Source organism: Pelodiscus sinensis, chromosome 27, assembly GCF_052426305.1.
Source record: "Pelodiscus sinensis isolate ZL-2025 chromosome 27, ASM5242630v1, whole genome shotgun sequence".
Classification (NCBI taxonomy): Eukaryota; Metazoa; Chordata; order Testudines; family Trionychidae; genus Pelodiscus; species Pelodiscus sinensis.
Window position 1 is genome coordinate 16,742,707 of NC_143078.1, and position 16,627 is coordinate 16,759,333.

Genomic DNA, 16,627 nt, shown 5'->3' on the forward strand with positions numbered 1-16,627 from the left:
GGAGCTGCCCTGACCTAGCAGAATTATACCCTGTTACACTACAAAGGAGTCAAGCTGATGGAGTCTCACCATCACAGGATCAGAAGCTGGTCCACACATGCACAAGGACTCCTTTCACACCCTGCACCCCCACTTGGCTGTAGCTGGGAACATGTGCCAAAAGGGGTTTCCATTGCCATCATGCTGGCAGGGGTTGGTGAACAGCCAGGGCTGTTTAACCCAGTGGCTTCCATGGAGCCATTCCCAGAGCACACCAGCCCCTTGGGACAGATTTCTCCAGGAGTCTAGGGGCTTGAAGGTGCAGATAGACATCTAGTGGGGTTGCAGAGTGCCCAGGAGAGTTGACTTTCCATTGGAGATTGGGACTTAAGCCACTCAGATGCTTTCACAAAACCTCCAGGTGCCACCTTCCTCTTCAGATGTCAGGCTGGTCAGTGCCTGCACACATGCAGAACCAGGGGCCCCCATCCTCCCACTTACCGCACAAGGCCAATGGAGCTACAAGGGGCAGAAAGATCTGAGCCATTCCTGCAACAATGCTGCCCAATAACGTTAGTCCCCAGCCACTTCTCTGAGCTGCTGGATGGGAGAGCTCAGAGAATTTATATCAGTGTTTCCCCAGGACAGAGAGCTGTTCCTGTTATCAATGGTTTTGGTCTATTCAGTGCCATAATGTCACGTCCCCTTCCCTGTGCTTCCATGACATGGACATGGACATGTGTTAATTACACCGTTGCTGACTGTACCCGTGTCTGACCCATGATTATCTATGCCTTCTTTGTTCCTGCCATGACCTGGCACATGGCCACCACTGGGATCACGTGTTGAACAAGACCTGTATTTTCAGGGGCTGAGTCCAGGAAAACACAGTGCTCCAGCTCCTCTCTCAAGCCCAGCCTGCAGAGAGGGTGTGAGCAGGAGAATCACTGCAGCAACAAAGGACAGGATGCTGCAGGGGAACAAATGTAGCTGAAGGAGGATACGCACAAGGGATCCAGTGGAACAATTTCCAAGGGACTGCATATTTCAGATGCATAGTGTGACGGGGTGGAGCAACCCCGTCACCACCCACTAGCGCAAGACAAAGGGGGGGGGGGGGTAGAAAACGGCACCGGGGCCCAAACCGCTCCAGGTGCGCAACGGGGCAGCGGTGTAACGTGACATCAGCAGGCGCCAGAACAGGGTGCCTGCGTCACGAGCGCGCCCGAGCCGGCCGCTGACGTCACGGACGCGCCCGGGTGTGTCAGAGGGGAGGGCGACCCGGAAGGGCTGGGTTTAAAAGCCACTGGCGAGTTAGCCAGGGGGTGGACGGGGCAAGCAGGGAGACAAGCGGACGGAGCGAGCAGGGAGAGTGTTGGTCGGGCGGCAAGCAGGAGGAGAGGAGGGGAGAGCACGCTCCCGACCGTGACTGGGACGGAGTGACGGAGGCCCAGGGTGGGCCGTGAAACCCGAGAGCAGGCGCGTTTGGGGAACCACCCCGCCTGCTACCGTCGAGAGCCTCGCGCTTGGCGTCAGGGCCCTGGGCCCGGAGAGAGGGTGGGCCCGGACCCCCACTCCGCCCAGAGGGCGGTATCTACAGTCACACTAGCCGCCCTACGGGGTGACTTGTCACACATAGAATGTGGCTGCCAGCTGAACCCTTCCACTGGCCATGCCTCGCCCTCTGCCCCACATCTGCAGCTCCCATCGAAGTCAGCGAGAACACATTTGCCTTATTGACCAGCAGGATTCATGAACCACTTTCCTCAGCACTAAAAGGCAGCTGCCTCTGGGCCCAATCTTGGCAGCTCTTTATCAGGACCAGAAAACAGGCTGTGCCTGCCCAGCTGAAGCTGCAGTTCAGGGATTCCAGGCTGAACATCTGGTGAAGAGACGATGCCATCTTTCCCCATCCCCTCATCAGGTGTTGGCGCTTGGTCTCAGCTCACGGACCACATGGCTAGCAGCATGTGCTGAGCCTGCCACCACCACATGGGAGTGCCTTGGAGGATGCTGGCCCGGCCTGGTCCAGCCGGAAGCAGAGAAGCTAATGACCCATTTTCAAGACAAGTGCCTTTTCTGGTTATATTCAGAGCCCATCCCCCCTGGTACTTATACTGCTTTCGTACTATTGGGGCACTATTGACCTCATTATAGTCTCTGCTAATTGCTGCTGGAGTCAAGGGAGACCCAGACCCCACATGCCAACCAGCAACAAACAACACCTAGCTCTTATAGCACTCTCCAGAGCCCAAACTATTCACAGGGATCAATGCAAATGGGGAACAGGCACAGATGTGACTTGCATGGCCACCAAGGAGGCCAGTGGCAAGCTCGGGGATAGTTCTAGGGCCATGATTCCACCCATTTGACCACGTCTGGGCAAAATATGGCCACAGGATCCAGACTGCAGACCACCCTGCCGGGACCCTCAAGCACAAACCTGCTGTGGGTTTAAAGCAGTCTGGTGGCTCTTTGCTCTGGTGGAAGGGGGAGACTTTGTGTGATCTTCCCACCCCCAGCCAAATCCTCAGCTCCTATTGGCCAGAAACAACTAGTCAATAGGAATTAACCCCAGCCAATCTCTCAGCCAATCTTTCTTTGGACAACTGAGAAGCTAGTAGATCACAGGCCCTGGCTCTCATGGGTGACTTTAATCACCCTGAGATCTGTTGGGAGACCAATACGGCAGTACACAGACAATCCAGGACGTTTTTGGAGAATGTTGAGGATAACATCTTGGTACAAGTGCTGAAGGAACCAACCAGGAACCATGCGCAGCTTGACCTGCTGCTCACAAACAGGGAGGAATTAGTTGGGGAAGTAGAGGTGGGCGACAACCTGGGAAGCAGTGATCATGAGATGGTAGATTTCAGGATCCCGACCAAAGGAAGAAAAGAGAGCAGCAAAATACACATCCTGGACTTCAGAAAAGCAGATTTTGACTCTGAGAACTGATGGGCAGGATCCCCTGGGATGCTAACATGAAGGGGAAAGGAGTCCAGGTGAGCTGGCAGTATTTTAAAAGAAGCCTTATTAAAGGCACAGGAAGAAACCATCCCGATGCACAGCAAGAAAAGCAAATATGTTAGGCGACCAGATTGGCATACCAGGGACATCCATGGTGAGCTTAAACTCAAAAAGGCAGCTTACAAGAAGTGGAAACTTGGACAGATGACTAGGGAGGAGTATAAATATATTGCTTGAGAATGCAGGGGAGGCAAAAAGTGAAGGAATGCAAAAGCACAATTGGAATTGCAGCTGGCAAGAGATGTGAAGGGTAACAAGAAAGGTTTCTACAGGCATGTTAGCAATAAGATGGTGATCAGAGAGAGTGTGGGGACCTTGCTGGATGAGGGAGGTAGCCTACTGACAGATGATGTGGGAAAAAGCTGAAGTACTCAATGCTTTCTTTGCCTCTGTCTTCACGGACAAGGTCAGCTCCCAGACAAATGCACTAAGCAACAAAGTATGGTAAGGAGGTGGACAGCCTCTGGTGGGGGAAAGAACAAGTTAGGGGCTAACTCAACATACACAAATCCATGGGCCCTGATTTAATGCATCCGAGGGTGCTGAGGGAGTTGAAAAATGTCATTGAGGAGCCTTTGGCCATTATCTTTGAAAACTCCTGGAGATCGGGAGAGATCCCGGATGATTGGAAAAAGGCAAATGTAGTGCCCATCTTCAAAACAAGGAAGAAGGATGATCCAGGGAACTACAGACCAGTCAGCCTTACCTCAGTCCCCGGAAAAAATATGGAGGGATCCTCAAGGAATCCATTTTTAAACACTTGGAAGAGGGGAAAGTGATCAGGAATAGTCAACATGGATTCACGAAGGGCAAGTCGTGCCTGACCAGTCTGATTAGCTTCTATAATGAGGTAACTGGCTTTGTGGATATGGGAAGTAATATACCTTGACTTTAGCAAAGCTTTTGATACGGTCACCCACAATATTATTGCCAGCAAGTTAAGGGAATATGGATTGGATAAATGGACTGTAAGATAGATAGAAAGCTGGCTAGACTGTCGGGTCGAACGGGTAGTGATCAATTGCTTGATGTCAGGTTGGCGGTTGGTTTCTAGCCGAGTGCCCCAAGGATCTGTTCTTGGACTGGTTTTGTTCAATATCTTTATTAATGACCTGGATGAGGGGATGGATTGCACCCTCAGTAAGTTCACAGATTGACACTAAGCTAGGGGAGAGGTAGATACGTTGGGCAGGGATAAGATCCAGAGTGACCTGGACGGATTAGAAGATTGGTCCAATAAATAAATCTGATGAGGTTCAACAAGGACAAGTGTAGAGTCCTGCACTTGGGATGGAAGAATCCCAAGCATTGGTACAGGCTGGGGACTAAATGGCTAAGTAGCAGTTCTGCAAAAATGGACCTAGGGATTTACAGTGGATGAGAAGCTGGATATGAGTCAACAGTGAGTCCGTGTAGTCAAGAAGGCGAATGGCATATTAGGTGCATTGGGAGGAGCATTGCCAGCAGATCCAGAGAAGTGATTATTCCTCTTTATTCAGCTCTGGTGAGGCCACATCTGGAATAGTGTGTCCAGTTCTGAGCTCCCCACTATAGAAAGGATATGGACACACTGGAGAGGGTCCAGCGGAGTGCGACCAAAATGATTAGGGGGCTGGAGTGCTATGAGGAGAGACTGAGGGATTTGGGTTTGTTTAGTCTGTAGAAGAGTGAGGGGGGATTTGATAGCAGCCTTCAACTTCCTGAAGGGAGGTTCCAAAGAGGATGGAGAGAGGCTGTTCTCAGTAGTGACAGATGGCAGAACAAGGAGCAATGGTCTCAAGATACAGTGGAGAGGTCTAGGTGGGATATTAGGAAAAACTATTTCCCTAGATGGGTGGAGAAGCACTGGGATGGGTTCCCTAGGAGGTGGTGGAATCTCCATCCCTCGAGGTGTTTAAGTCTCGGCTTGACAAAGCCCTGGCTGGGTTGATTTAGTTGGAATTGGTCCTGCCTAGAGCAGGGGGCTGGACTCGAGGACTCCTGAGGTCTCTTCCAGCTCTATGATTCTATGATTCTATGATTCAGCTCCTATTAGCTGGAAGTATCCAGCCAATAGGAGAGGAGCGATTGGCCTGGGGGATAGGGGTGCAAGCCTCTTCCCCCTCCCACAGCTAAGCGCCACATGAAAGGAATAGCTTGCAGTTCTGAGTGATCTGGAGCTGCAGCAGACAGGGAGCCCAGCTTGCCTTAGGGGTGTTGGCCAGGAGGCGCTTACGTAAGCGTCTCCCAGCCAGACACACCTGCCTCTGGCACCCCTGTCCTCCCACAGCCCAACTCCATCCCCCAGGTCTCCATCCAAACCCTCTGCATGTCCCTGCCCCAAGTTACAATTCCCTCCCAGACCCTGCGCCTCTCCCCCAGGCCAGAATCTTCTCCTGCACCCAAACACCCTCCCAGACTTTGCACCCCAATCCCCACACCCAGGTCACAACCCCCTCCTTCACCAAAACTCCCTCTCAGGCCTCACCCCTGCAAGCCTCTCCCCTGCACCCCAGTCCCTTATCCCATGCACCCTTCTGTACCCAGCCTCCATCCTAGACCCTGCACCCCGAACACAGAAAAGTGTGGCCCTTGACCACTTTCCAAAAACTTGCAGTGGCCTCCCCCAAAATGTATTGCATTAGACCATTCTGTATTTCACCACTTGCTCCTGCCCCAAGTCCTACTATCCTGTGGGGGGATTCCATTCATCAGCAGCATCGAGCCAGGCTCTAGGCAGGCTGCTGGGGAACGCACAAGGCTTATCTGGGTTTTGTTTGTTTGTGGAGAAAACTTTTCCCCTTGAACAGTATCTGAACTAAAGCTGGCTCCAAGTGGAGCTGAAGGAGAGGTCACTCATGGCAGGGCAGGGCCAAGGCAGGCAGCAGGAGAGAGAAAAGTCGGGGGGGGGGGGGGGGGGGGGGCGGGGGAGGCAAGGGAAATAAGGAGGCTGGATACACAAAGTGAAAAGGAAACTTCACAGGCTTGGTCCAGGCCCCACAGTATTCATCTTGGTTTACTACAGTGGTCAGCACTGCAGCATGCAGGTTACCTCACAAGTGTTCATCTTCACCATCCCTGAGGCAGCAGACATCAATATCCTCAGGTTACAGATGGGGAAACTGAGGCACAGGGCATAGACGTGACTGGCCCAAGGTCGCCGAGCAGGCCAGTGGCAGAGCTAGGAATAGCCCCCAGCTCTCCTGAACCCCAGTTGGATGCTGTCACTTCCATCTGCTTGCAACACGAGGCTGCTCCCGTCACACTGCCCTTCCCCCATGGAAGGGCAGGGCTCCTTGCAGGTAGTCTGCTTGTAGTACAAAGGAGCTGAACATAACCCAGTGGTAACATAATTGCAGGTGTAAATTACACAACAGGCATAAGCCAGGGGATGTTAAGTTGAGCTGCCTACATTCCCCTCCCCTCCCCTCTAGTTTTCCTCCTGCCCTTGACACAGGAGTGTGATGCTCCTTTAGTGCACACACTGCATGCCAAGTCAGTGCAAGAGGTCCTATTTTACCACCCTCTTCCTCTTTGAACAGGTCTCCCTCCAGTTCACCCGCGCACTCTTGCTGCAGTGTGCTGGGGAGAATTTGTCCCGTCCGCCCCACTTGCTCCATACCCATAAGCAGCTAAACAAAAGATGCTTGAGATGTCCCTTCTGGTCAGTCCTGCAGGGCAGGTGACAAAGGGGAGACACACAGACTAGAGGTTTGTTTGTTGTTTCTTTATGTTGCATTAAAAGGGCTGCAGAGGGCTGCCCCCATTGCTTGGTTTGATTGTTTTTAAATTAGAAATTCGGGGCTGGTCTACCCTGAAGTGTGTCCAGGCTACTGGAGAAGAGGTGGGGTCATGCTACTGCAAAACTGCAGACAGGGACATGGAGCTAGGAAGCAATTTGTACCTAGTCTCTTTAAAGCTTGGTTATTTTCAAAACCAATTTAACCCTCACTTGCCTGACAGGCCCAGAGGAGAAAAGGGGCCTTAGTAACAGTTCAGAACTCAGAGGCTGACAATGCTCACATCTTTGAGATCCTGCTCACAGGGCTTCTGGCAAAGCTAAGGAAGAGCAGAATTGATGCTTGATGTCTGCCTATGGTATGTGTTGTGAGCCCCAGTGTGGGACGATCAATATTGCAGCTCATAGGCAGCCTAACTGTTCAGGAACACAGACAGACTACTGTGTGGATGAAGACACAAGCAGGCCCCAAGCTCAGCTCCAGGGTGACCTCGCTCAGATCCCTGCTGCAGCGTAGCCATACCCAGTGCTGTGTCCAAGGTTACACTGAAGAATCTAGTGGAGCGGGGACATGAAGCTAGATTGCCAAAGTGTCAGGCTAACTGGACTACCCCTCTTTCCATGCTTCTGACACCCTGCATCCCACTTCAGTGCAAGTTGGGGCATGAGATAGACCAGGTGCACACTGAACCCCTCCACTCCAGGATTACAAGTGAACAGCTTGCCTGGCCAGACACACAGTGATATATTCAGGGCCCCTGTGAGGCACTGCAGCCACCAGCCCCACGTGTTACACACACACAGTCAAATTCACCTCCAGCCCCCTACTGAGCAAACAGAGCACGCTATGAAGGCCATGCTAGCCAGCAAAGCACCACTGCCCACTTGTCAGCATGGCACACTGGGATTAGCTGTGTGACTCATCATGCTCCAAGCAAAGTGGCTGGCACCACATGAATGTGGCATTGGAGCCGCCCAGCACAGAAAGGTCCCCAAGTTGCAGCCTGCCTCACTGCAGGTGTGTTCTCTGCCATTGGCAGAGGTGGCAGAAACAGCCACAATAATTAGGATCCACTTACTGTAAAATGAGATCAGCCAGGCAGGCTGGCTGGAGCAAGCTCTCGCAATGACCACACTGGCAGAGAACGCACCCGCACCCTTTGACTGGGAGCACAGGTGTGAAAGGAGACAGTGCTGGCATCAAATGTGAAGTATGAGAGGGCTGCACAGAAAGGGCCTCACCCCACCTGCCCCATGGGAATGCCCAGTAAATCCGTTCCACTCAACAGAATTACAGGTATTAAAAAGCAAACCACTGTTGAGAAAGCAGGATCAGACCCATTTGACTGGCAAGTTTGTCAGATGCTGGCTAGCTTATTGCAGTGGTACCTAAATCCAGCCCCCCACAGCCTGGGCTCAGAGAGAGAAGAAAGGGGTAGATCCCTTTCCAAGCCTCATCCCCTGCCCTGGCAACAGAAGGCCAAAATTTTCAAAGGGAACAGTAGCCACAATCCAGAGCCCAGCAGGAACGGGTGCTGACCGGAATTCCCACTAAGGTGCGCGCCTGCTCTGCCGTGAACAAAAAAAATTCTTCTCCCTCCCGCCTCCTCTGGAGAGCTGCAGGTGGCTGCTCAGGTGGAGCCAGCTGAGAGAGCATGGTGAGGGAACCACTGGGGCCTGCTCCGGTGCCAGGGCTGCCCTGTGGCAGGTGGGCGAGGGGAGACAGGGCCTGTTCTGGCCGCTGGAGCTGGGGACAGGACATGCCACGTGGTGGGGCAGGGGGAGGTGGGGATCTACTCTGGCAGTCAGGAATGGGACATGCTGTATGGCAGGGGTGGGGAGATTTCTGCTCTGGCGGCCAGGAGGGAATGTGCATTAATAAATTGGGTGCCACGGTGCACACATCCAAATCAGCGCACGACCTCAATATTGGTGCACAAGACAAAACTCATTCCACTCATGGTTGGAAATCTTAGAGGGAATACTGGTGCTGACCGGCCCTGTTTGAAAAAGTTCTTTGGGTGCTCTGGGAGCAGAGCTTTACTGTGCATCTGTTCCCATTGGCAATCTGGCCCATGCAGCTCACCATAAAGACGCTGTGCAGGAGTGCCACCACCCCTTCCCCAGGCTTGTCACTGGAGAAGGCCATGCAGAGGCTGAACGCAGGGGCTTGCTAGATATTACCCTGCTGGCCTGAAAGTTCACGCTGTTCTCATTTCACCAACACCCCGCTTGGGGCTCTGCAGTAGAGCGCTCTTTACGGATGGCGTGTCGGGTGCTCGGCTACCTGAGTGCATGGACAATTTCAACCTACTCAGGCAGCTGCTCTCATGCCAGTCAGACAACACTGCTGGGACTATGCTGCCAACTGAAAGTGCAGGAGTCCCCTGCTAAGGGGGTGTCCCTGGCTAGAGTCATCTGACTGAGCCATGCTGACCAGGAACCAGAGAGATGGGCCTCAGTAGCCATGGGTTCTTCCCAGATAACTCTAGCAGAGCTGCGCATTCAGCTGCACATTGAGCTTTGCCAGTGTGGGGTATGATGGGTTTAGAGGGGTCTCCCATACACTGGGACCCTGGAATACACTTGGGCCTTGGAGCCCATTGCTTCAGAAATTCCATTTCAGAGATTCCAGGGCCAGAAGAGGCCAGTGTGCTCATGTAGTCTGACTCCTGCATAGCTCAGACCAGGGAGCTGCCTCCAACCGTTCCTAGTGCAGAGGCCATCAGGATGTAAAGTGTCAATGAGGGAGAATCCCACATGACCCCTGGTAAATTGCTCCAAAAGCTAATGAGGAGTTCTGCTAGGAACATACACATCTCACTTCTAATGTGTCTAGCGTCACCTCCCAGCTACTGGGTCCTGTTCCATCTTTCCTGTCAGAGCAAGCAACCCTTTACTAAATACTTATCAGCTGATCCAGTCACCTCATAACCGGCTCTTCATTAAGCTAAACAGATGGCTCCTTAAATCTATCACTAAAAGGCACAATTTCCCAATCCTTTAATCATGCTCCTGGCTCTTCTTTGACTCTTCTCCAGTTTATCTACACCCTGCTTGAACTAACTGAACACCATATTCCAACACCAATCACACTAGGAGTAGCTATCAAGGGGAAAGAACCTCTCTGCTCCTACTCAGGATCCCCCAATTTATGCAACCCAGAATCACATTAGCAATTTTGGCCAATACATCACACTGGAACTCATGTTTAGCACATTATCGACCAGGACTCCCAAGTCTTTTTTCTGAATCCCAACTCTCCAGGATAGAATCCCCGACCAGGCCTCTGTTCCAAGGCCTCTGTCACATTTAACCCTAAATTTGCTCGTGTCCAGGTCACTCTATGAGTGACCCAGCCTCCCTCTCTCTACCACTCTCCCCAGTTTTATGTCATCTGCTCACTGTTAGTGATGATTTTATGTTCTCCTTCAGATCACTGATCAAAATGTTAAGTTCCATAGAGCTTTTGTGCTAGATGCCATTCAATCCCAGAAAAAGTAGATAGGAATGGCTGGTTTGGGGCAAGGCCTAACCGGTGGTGGGGTGTCTGAACCCAAGCCATGCCTCCAGCATTTATTTAGTCCCACCTCCCGGGGTTTCCAGGGAATTCCCTTCTGCCCCATGCCACACCACACAGAGCAACAGAATGAGTGGGGTAGCTGGTAATGCTGCGGCTGGAGCCAGAACCACGGTGAGACTGTCCCTATTAGGGCAGCCTCATGATAGCCCCAATTCCAGCTCTGGCAATCACTATGCGGCCCGGCCAGTGGGACCAAGCTCCACACAAAGCATCTGCCCCCGCTGGCAGGGCCAAGCACCACGCGTAAAGTGTCTGACCCAGAAGGAACTGCACAGAGTGGGGTTGAGGGAAGCCCTGAGCTCCTGCAGAAGCCACATGGTGGGTAAGGGGCAGTCGTGGGGGGTTTTGCGCATGAAGAAGCCATGTAGACTGCTCCTCCTTGTGTAAAAGTCCCTTGCGCAAAAATGTCGGGTCATTAAGTATGCAAATCAGGCCCAGCAACGATTGCGTATGTTCTTGCACAAGACTGGCCAGTGTAGATGTAGCCTCCGTCTCACTACTGCCATGAGGCTCCCCCATCAGTCTGTTATTTCCACTGGTCTCTCTTCTTGGACTTTGCCTAAAAGCTCAACTGGGGCAGGCTCTGACCCTTTTCTGTGGGTTTGGACAACAGGCCTCTTGCATTACTGCTGCCTAGATAATGCGAGCCCCTCTGCCCAGGGTGGGGGGAGGGCTTGGTTGCTGTTCCCAGGTGGGGCTGGACAGCGTTCTGCCTTTGAGTGTTATAAACTAATGTAAAAAATACTAAAAACCCACGAGCGTTTCAACTGGTCTTTGGTTTCACGTAGTTTAATTTAAACCATAGACTCCAATTTAGTTTGACAGCTTTCCAAAGCGTGTACTTTAGCAAGCAGCCAGGGCAGCACTCCCTGCCTTTATGAAAACAGCATGTTTATCTTGGCGGGACCTGTGGGTTAGTGTGACAATGAACGTTGTTCATTAAACAGGTTCCTGGGTAAACCCGGACATAGAGTTCTGCCCAAGGAAGCAGGCGCAATTAGGAGACATTCACACCAGATGTTTCAGAAGCTGAACTGGTGCCCAGACTGTTTATTCGTCTCATTCCACACAACTAAAGTACATGGACACAAACCACAACAGCTGGACCAGTTACAAGGAGATTGCTCATGGCTCCCCAGCATTTCTGCAGCTCAGCTAACTACCTGGGGACTAGGCAGAGCATCACACCGGGGTAGAACAGTCTGACTCCTGGATCCTATCCCTGCCTGAGAGACAGACTCGCTATCTGACCACACAAGTCTCTTCCCCTTCTACATGTCAGCGGGCTCCCTGGGTGAAAGGTACTATAGGAGGGGACGTGAGCACCAGCATGTGCCCCTTTGCTTTCTCCTCTGAAGCACTGCTGCCTCCAGCACCTCGCCTCACACTGCTTTGGACCTGCCCACAGAGCTCAGATGTGAGGAGAGAAAAAACAAAAGCTTTTTAAAGAGGTCATTTTCCTGGATCCTAGAGTAAACCATCTCTCACACTGGGACAGAGTGCAGGGCTGCCCCAGCGAACATCCCTACCTTCCTTGCTTCAAGAACTGACAAAGCCTCGCCTTATCTCTGAGCCCAGTCATATGGAAGAACATCTGTTACTGGGGCTTGTGTTTTCTCATTACAAGCTACCTTGAAAGCCGATATCCTGTGTAGGGAGGCAGAGGGGATATTTACCTATGAGTTAAAGCATAATTTAAAACCAGTAAGACCAGCTGGAACATTTAATTTTCTAAAGCAGTGGGCAAGCAGCCAGAGGATTTAGCATTAGGGCCCAGTTCTGGTGGGTTCAATTTCTCCCCTTATCTCACAGGAGGTGAAGAGAATTCAGTCCTTATGAACAAAGATGTTGAAAATTTGCCTTTTAATGGTTTGGGTGAATTGGCCCAAGTCACTGAGTTTAATCATAATTAAATCAGCAAGCAAGAACCCTTAATTTAAGTAATTGATTTTAATCATGTTTGTACTTTTTATTTGGTTAAAGAAGGGCTGATTCACACTGATAACCATTAAAACATGCACATTTGCACTAAATTTGAGGGGTTTTTGCTAACCAGGAGGATAAATAATATCTACACAGATTAATTTAAGCTGAAATATTTTAAGAATCAATGAAGATCATGTTCACATGTTTATTATAGAAGAACCAGTTCATAGGATGATATTGGGTGGTTGCCCTGGGCCCCACACTTCAGGAGGCCTCATGCTTCAGGGGCCCATGGATGCCAGCAGCAGCACAACTAGTCCTGCTCCATCCTGCACGTCAGGGACGTGGGGCCTTTATGACGCGGTGGCCAGCAGCAGCGTGACCAACCCGGTTTCATTTTGCCCCTGGCTTCAGGGAGCATGTGGCCAGAGGCAGAGTGAGTAGCTCTGCTCTGCCGCACCAGCTCCCGGCATCACTTGATTTTTTGGGGATGGGGGGCAGGACAGGGCAAGGCAAGGAAGAGGCAGGCCAAGGACAGAGCCTTGAGGGAAGACTTGGAGTGGGGCAGGGTAGGAAGAGATAGGGCAAGAGTGGGACCTGGGTGAAGCAGCAGGGGTTGTCCTAACCTCTGCAACCCCTCCCCCCACTTCGGGACGGCACTGAGGAGAACAGCCAATGACTTGTTTAATAGCCTCCTCTAATGACACCTCAATATAGAACAATTCCTCAGATTTGTCACCTAAAAAGAACAGTCCAGGTTTGGGAAGCTCCATCATATTTTCAGTCATGAAGACTGATGCAAAGAATGAATTTTGTTTTTCTGCAATAGCCTTATAGTCCTTGAGTGTTCCTTTAGCATCTCAATTGTCCAGCAGCCTCACTGGTCATTTATCAGACTTCCTGTTTCTGATGTACTTAAAATGTTTTTGCTATTACTTTGGCTCTCTCTACATTGTGCTCTCTTGTGCAAGAACATATGCAAACAGGGAAGAACTAATAGGGGAAGTGGAGGTGGGTGACAACCTGGGAAGCAGTGATCATGAGACGGTAGATTTCAGGATCCTGACCAAAGGAAGGAAAGAGAGTAGTAAAATGCACACCTTGGACTTCAGAAAAGCAGAATTTGACTCCCTCCGAGATCTGATGGGCAGAATCCCCTGGGATGCTAACATGAAGGGGAAAGGAGCCCAGGACAGCTGGCAGTATTTTAAAGAAGCCTTATTGAAGGCACGGAAAGAAACCATTCCATTGCGTAGCAAGAGAAGCAAATATGATAGGAAACTGGATTGGCTTACTGGGGAAATCCTTGGTGAACTTAAGCACAAAAAGGGAGCTTACAAAAAGAGGAAACTTGAACAGATGAATAGGGAGGGGTATAAATGTCTAGCTCGAGAACGCAGGAGAGTTATCAGGAAGACAAAAGCGCAACTGGCATAAAGGATCTGATGAGAAAGGGTTCTGAGGTCTGCTGATCCCTGTCTAGACCACCACACTGTGCTGACAATCAGCTGATCGGCACAGCGCAGCGGCCATTTTGATGTAAATGAAGCAGCAATTATGTAAATCGCCGCTTCATTTTGCTATGTCTAGTAAACTCATCTACATGGCTCCGTCGACGGAGCCATGTAGTCTAGACACACCCAAAGAGTGTGGGGCCCCTACTGGATGAGGGTGGTAACCTAGTGACAGATGATGTGGGGAAAGCTGAAGTACTCAATGCTTTCTTTGCCTCTGTCTTCACAGACAAGGTCAGTTCCCAGACTAATGCGCTAAGTGACGGAATATGGGATGAAGGTGGACAGCTCTTGGTGGGGAAATCTGTGGGTCTGGACTTAATACATCCAAGGGTACTGAGGGAGATGGCAAATGTCACTGAGGAGCCTTTGGCCATTATCTTTGAAAAGTCATGGAGATCGGGAGAACTCCCGGATGATTGGAAAAAGGCAAATGTAGTGCCCATCTTTAAGAAAGGGAAGAAGGATGATCCAGGGAACTATAGGCTTACCTCAGTCCCTGGAAAAAGTCATGGAGGGGATCCTCAAGGAATCCATTTTGAAGCACCTGGAAGAGGAGCAGGTGATCAGGAATAGTCAGCATGGATTCATGAAGGGCAAATCGTGCCTGACCAATCTGATTAGCTTCTATGAGGTAACTGGCTCAGTGGACATGGGGAAGTCAGTGGATGTTATATACCTTGACTTTAGCAAGGCTTTTGATACGGTCTCCCACAATATTCTTGCCAGCAAGTTAAAGGAATATGGATTGGATAAATGGATGGTAAGATGGATAGAAAGCTGGCTGGAAGGCCGGGCCCAGCGGGTAGTGATCAATGGCTCCATGTCAGGATGGCGGTCGGTTTCTAGCGGAGTGCCCGAAGGTTCAGTTCTGTTCAATATCTTTATTAGTGACCTGGATGAGGGGATGGATTGCACCCTCAGCAAGTTTGCAAATGTCACTAAGCTGGGGGAGAGGGAGATAAGGTGGAGGGCAGAAATAGGGTCCAGAGTGACTTAGACAAATTGGAGGATTGGGCCACAAGAAATCTGATGAGGTTCAACAAGGACAAGCGTAGAGTCCCGCACTTGGGACAGAAGAATCCCAAGCATGGTTACAGGCTGAGGACCAACTTGCTAAGTAGTAGTTCTGCAGAAAAGGACCTGGGGGTTACAGTGGATGAGAAGCTGGATATGAGTCAACAGTGTGCCTTTGTAGCCAAGAAGGCTAATGGCATATTAGGTTGCATTAAGAGGAGCACTGGCAGCAGATCCAGAGATGTCATTATTCCCCTTTATTTGGCTCTGGTGAGGCCACATCTGGAGTATTGTGTCCAGTTCTGGGCCCCCCACTACAAAAAGGATGCAGAGAGAATCCAGCAGAGGGCAATCAAAATGATGAGGGGGCTGGAGCATATGACCTATGAGGAAAGGCTGAGGGAGTTGGGTCTGTTTAGTCTGCAGAAGAGAAGAGTGAGGGGGGATTTGACAGCAGCTTTCAACTTCCTGAAGGGAGTTTCCAAAGAGGATGGAGAAAGGCTGTTCAGTGGTGACAGATGGCAGAACAAGCAGCAATGGTCTCAAGTTGTGGTGGGAGAGGTCCAGGCTGGATATTAGGAAAAACTATTTCCCTTGGAGGGTGGTGAAGCACTGGAATGGGTTCCCTAGGGAAGCAGTGGAGTCTCCATCCCTAGAGGTGTTTAAGTCTCGGCTTGACAAAGCCCTGGCCGGGTTGATTTAGTTGGGATTGGTCCTGCCTAGGGCAGGGGACTGGACTTATGACCTTCTGAGGTCTTTTTCAGCTCTATGATTCTATGATGTGGAAGGTAGTGTGCAAATCATCCAATGTCCCTGTTCATACCATTTGTATAAGAATTAAACTTGTGAATGAAGTTCCAACTCTTCTCTGTGTATTTGCCTTGTGGAATTGGCCTGAAACAAAACGGTAACTTGGAGATCCATTAATGAGTGTCCAGGCAGGTTAAAGTGTTCTCCAACAGGTTTCTGTGTGCTGCCTTTTCAGATATCTGATTTGTGTCCATTAATTCTTTCCAGTATATATTGGCCAAACTGGACAATCTCTATTGCAGTAGGGCATTTGATGGCATAGAACACATTAGTGGATTTGCAGTTAAATGAGCCTCTGATTTAGTGGCTGATGTTGGGTTGATGTAGGGATGAAATCGCTAGTGTAGATGCGTGGGCAGAGTTGGCACCGGAGTTGGTTGCAGGGGTGGGTTCCTGGATGATTATGATGGAGGTGTGTTGCATGGTTACTAGAAAGAATGTGTTTCAGGTTAGGGGGTTGTCTATAGGTGAGAAGTGGCCTTTCCCCCAAGACCTCAGAGTGAGGGGTCATTTTCCAGAGTAAGTTGTAGATTGTTGATAATGCGTTGGAGGGGTTTAAGTTGTGGACAAGTGGAATTCTGTTGTTTTCTTTTTTGGGGAGTATCTTGAAATAGTTCATGTCCCTGTGAAATTCTTCAAGGGTCTCTTTCCTGTGGATGCATATGACGAAGATGTCATCAATGTAGAGAAAGGGTTTTAGAGGGCAAGAGCTGAGGAAACGTTGTTCAAGGTCAGCTCTGAAGACGTAAGTATATTGTAGTGCCATGCGGGTGCCCATGGCTGTGGAGATCTGAAAGCCTATTTTGCCACCGCTGCCTCAAGGAATATTTCCAACACACCAATGTACAACACACTGACCTTGCTGCTCCCCCTGCCAATCCCACAAGAGGAAGGCTTCTATGTGGACCCCTTCTAATGGTCATAATGAGAGTCTTGACTTCTACATCGACTGCTTCCACAAAACGTGCTCGAACTCATATGGTCAGCAAACATCATATAACCTCAGTCATGCAGAATGCAATGCTATACACAGCCTCAAAGACAATTCTA

At 50.5% G+C, this 16,627-nt stretch overlaps 1 protein-coding gene across 2 annotated transcripts in view; it reads right to left on the minus strand.

Annotated features, from left to right (window-relative positions):
* Window positions 1-16,627, minus strand: part of ELAPOR1 (endosome-lysosome associated apoptosis and autophagy regulator 1) — an 89,258-nt gene that overhangs the window by 62,610 nt on the left and 10,021 nt on the right. The gene's annotated exons all lie outside the window — the stretch shown is intronic.